Raw genomic sequence first — 4,896 nt, 5'->3', positions numbered from 1 at the left:
TCGCTTTTGTTACTCAGGCTGGAGTGCGAGGGCACGGTCTTCGCTCACCACAACCTCTGCTTTCTGGGTTCAAGCAGTTCTCCCGCCTCAGCCTCCTGAGTAGCTGGGACTACAGGCGTGCGCCACCAAGCCCAGCTAATTTTTGTATTTTTAGTAGAGACGAGGTTTCACCATGTTGACCAGGATGGTCTCAATCTCTTGATCTCATGATCCACCTGCCTCGGCCTCCCAAAGTGCTGGGATTACAGGCGTGAGCCACCGTGCCTGGCCAGTAGGATTTTTTTTAAATCAAACTGCAAAGTACCGAGATTAGGGCTAGATAATCTGTATAACTTTTTAAATGTAAGTAAAATTTTATATAACTCTGTCTGTTCTCATTTGGTGCACTTCTCCCCTGCTTCGATTTTTCAGTTTTGAGTAAAAGGTATTGAAACTTCCATGGGTGACTTTATAAAACATGAGTAGATCAAAACAATGAATAGGGAGAAAAATATCGATGGAAAAAAGAGAAATGAGATTAGCTAGCATTAAATATGCTATCAAACTTGGAAGTGACCAGTATAATAATAGAAACAATGTATACCAAAATAGGACAATCAGTAATTACCTAATTTAAACAGATACTTTAATGCCTTACACATACTCCGAAAACACTGTCATTCCCATTGTGGGAATAAAGAAACTGAATCAGAAAGGCTAAGTAACTCCCCCAAGACCTCACAGCTAGTAGGTTGTAAAGTTAGGATTAAAATTTGGATTCAAAATTTCTGTTTGCTCTTCTTACTACCCCCTGCTATGGCCAGCAGGCATCAGGAGTGATATTTGGGATCAATTGTGTGCTGAGAGAGATGGCAGATTGAGTTTGTTGTCTTCACTGGTTAACAAGAGTAATTCACAGATTGAGTATAAGTTTGGTAAAACCCAACAGAGTTCTAGGACACGGAATTAAAGGGAGAAAAAACAGATCTTGATAGAAATCACAGTTTTTTACTAGAGCATGCAGAGATCCTCTAAGCCAATTGTGAAGTAATCTATAGCATTTGTTTCCACTATACCTAATTTTAGATGGTATGGATAACAATAATAACTTTGTGTTTGGTTGTTAAACAAGAGCTGTAATTCTGAGTAGCTAATTAACAACAAAGTCACTTTATTGTAGGCAAATTCATAAGATCTAGGACTAAAAAAAATGGAACTCAATCTAGTGGAATATGGTGAAGAGGGAGCAGTCAAGTGAGCAAGCTACTATTCTCTCATTTTCCTCTTAACCTTCTCTCTTTCATCATGAGATTGTATAACGTCACTAACCTATCTGCTAACTTTTAAGGAACGTAAATTTTGCAATCATGCTGCCAGGGATAATAAGGTATTTCATGGGAGATGAGGTAGGCCTTGAAATGATCAAATATTTTGTTATTATTAGACTTTAAGTTCTGGGGTACCTGTACAGATCTCACAGGATTGTTATATAGGTATACACATGCCATGGAAAGGATAAAATGTTAAAGGATAATCCAAAAGGAGGGTAAACCCTGAAAAATGGAATTAGCAGGCTCCCCTTCACAGACTATGCTTTCCTAATTTACAATATTGTCTGATGCATAAATTCTACTGTCTCTGTGCTTAAAGTGGTTCAGCATTGCTAGAGGGCAGATGGTTTCACTAGTAGAAGTAACATAAATGAGAGGTTTATTAAACATTTATAAAGAAGAAAACATTTGAAGGAGAAAAATCATGTTTGTAGAGAGAATCTGTATGACTTTCTCACAGTTTTACAACCCCTAGAAATACCCAATACGGATATGATTATAGACATATCTTTATCCTTTTGTTGTTGCTGCTGACCAAAGCCAAAAAAGGCTGCAGTGATTCCTTCTGTACACCAGGGGGCAACTAATAATTGTTCACTCTAGCCACTGGAAACTCATTTTCAGAACCTTTCCATTCACTCACTGTTTTCCTCATCATGAGTTTGTGGCAGTGTTTTAAGACTGTTTTTGGTTTCTCATCATATTATTCTGGCGCCCAAAGACTTGAAGTTGGCTGGAAGTTTCTACTTTAAGTATCACTTATAGACCAACTGAAACACATTTTATGATTGGAATGAAACTCTTCAAACTTTCATTATTTCTAAGCCTAAAATCTTTGTTCTATGAAGCCTGACATTTCTATTGAAGTAGAAACCCTTGCAAATTAAGATGATCACCACCCAGTTTTCCAACACTCACATGCTTTGTGTGTTATACTCCACTGCTAGTTTGCTAAGAATCTTTTGGACCTTACTAAGAACAATTCCCATTAAAATAAATAACAGATCAGAAATACTTAAGATCACATAGAAAAGAATACTGTTTTAATGATCTGAGAAAAAATATTCACTAACAAGTGTTCTTTTTTACAGCTATTAAACAGTGTAGACTTTTTAAAGCTACTGTAACGTAACCCCTGGTTAACAGAAGCTACCACTACAGCCTTTTTGCCTTAGCTAACAAAAAGAAAAGGAGATATAATGTCAGAGCACATGGAAAATGGAAACATTTAATACAAAAATCTCCTCTTATTCTTTTTTGAGGAAGTGTGTCAGAGTCTTCACGTGCAGTGCATCAATATTCTAGGGAAAGAGATTTTTCAGCCAGCTGATTTTTACACTTAAACTTGAAGGAAACAGAAGTTGTGTCTCAATAATAGCACAAATAATTTTCTATGAGCCTTGCAGTGCACAGCCTTTGTAAGGTGGGTACCTCATGCAGATCAGAATTAGGCAACATAATGAAGACTAGCAACTGGTGTAAATTCTGAGGTGTGTCATAAATCACACTCCATTTGCACTCAGGAACTGTCCCTGCTGGCAATCACCTGTGTATTTGGGGGTCAAGTAGAGTACTCATCTCCCATCAAATTCAGTGCCAACTATGAAGCAAAGCTTAGTGGCTATGTTGTTGTTTACTTCTCAAGAGATTCCAGTGATTACAATTTTAAAAATCCTGGGCTGCCCTCATGATAAAAAGTTTTGGAAAGAAATATACCAATGAACAGTAGTTGCTTAGCAACATTGCTTTCATAAGGAAAAGCCAATTATGGAACATCTCAGGAAGTCATCACATTGAGTATACCATAGTCTCATTCCTTTAGTGAAACGATGAGGGATTGGACAAAAAAGATACAGACACTTTTGAACCCTACCATCGATGTTAAACTAGTTATGCTAACCTGTAAGTTCAGTATTTATTTATTTATTCATATAATAATTCATATTTCATTGAACACATGTTACAAGATAAGCATGCATTCCAAATATAATGTCAGTCACTAACTCTATTAGGACTTATTTCTTAAAGAAATGGAAGATTATACATAGAATGATTATTGTGTCATATAACAAGTAATTCCATATTGTTAATGGCCATAAAGTTAGAAAGGAGAGCAGCAATATTGCAGAAATCATTATTTGAAACGATGTTTGTGTAGGTAACCCTCTCTAATCATATTAAGTAGAATGCAATACACATGAATGGAGTACCTACTATTTAGTAAAAAAATTGGCAGAATGCAAAGTGCTGGAATTACAGGTGGCTCATACCTGTAATTCCAGCACTTTGGGAGGCTGAGGCGGGTGGATCACCTGAGGTCAGGAGTTTGAGTTCAGCCAGACCAACATGGTGAAACCCCATCTCTACTGAAAATTCAAAAATTAGCCAGAGTGGTGGCTGGAGGCTGTAATTCAGCTACTCGGGAGGCTTAGGCAGGAGATTCCGTAGAACCTGGGAGGCAGAGGTTGCAGTGAGCTGAGATCGTGCCATTGAATTCCAGCCTGGGAAACAGAGTGAGATGCACTCCAGCCTGGGGGACAGAGCGAGACTCCCTCTAAAAAAAGAAAAAAATGGGCTAGATGCTGTATTACAATAGAAACAAAATCTACCACAAGCAGACTTCCTGACCTAATGAAGTTCATACTCAAATGGTAGGAAACAAACATAGATGAGTACCCATGCTGCAAGGAGAAAAATGGTTATCATAATCCAAGCACCACTCTCATAAAGCAGTAAAGCACTGCTGGGAGAAGGAAGGTGAGAGCTTAGATAGAGTCTAACGTTTCAATATTTAAAAAGAGAACAATGGTACAAACGAAAGCAAAGTATATAAAAGCACAACATAAGGAAAAATCAATGAACATTTTGGAGTGCAGGAAGAAATGAATCAGCAAAAGTAGCTCAAAAGCAAATCATAGATTATCACATGAAAGTCCTCCACTGAAAAAGCAAAGGCTTTGGATTTAACAGAGCCAAGCGTGAGTCCTGGCTTGAAAAGTTATTAGATATGTGTCCTTGGACATGTTATATGTTTTTTTTTTTTTCCTGATTTCTGGTATCTAACATGAAAAGTTCTGAGAATTAAGAGAGCATCTAAATCCAAATACCACATACTTAAGCAGCAATAACAGCCAATGAGTAAATGGAAGCCACACCCAAAGTCTCAATATGTGAATTTCAAATGACATCTTAAGCTACATTCATTTTCCACAGGGACACACTTGGTTAGTCATTCAATATGTAGATGTCATCTTCCTTCATGAAGAATTATTCTATCATTCATATTTTTTAAATACATAGGGACTTCTCAGTAATGTTATTATTAGTTTTAACAGAAACTAGGGCTTAATAAATATTAACCTTCGAAATAGAAAGCAGTGCAAGCATACTGAAAAATCATAATGTCATTAGTGCTCAGTTCACAAGAAAGTGGTGAACTGCAGCAATATGAAAACAATATCTCAGGGTGAAAGAAAGTATCTACAGATTAAATAGATCACTGTCCTGTAAGAGTCATATTGTGCCTCACAAGGTTTTTTGTTTTGTTTTAAAGCAAAATGTCTTTTAATCTCTTCATTTAATAATG

The sequence above is a fragment of the Cebus imitator genome, unplaced genomic scaffold, assembly GCF_001604975.1.
Source record: "Cebus imitator isolate Cc_AM_T3 unplaced genomic scaffold, Cebus_imitator-1.0 Scaffold138, whole genome shotgun sequence".
Classification (NCBI taxonomy): Eukaryota; Metazoa; Chordata; class Mammalia; order Primates; family Cebidae; genus Cebus; species Cebus imitator.
Note: the sequence above shows the minus strand (reverse complement) of the source record.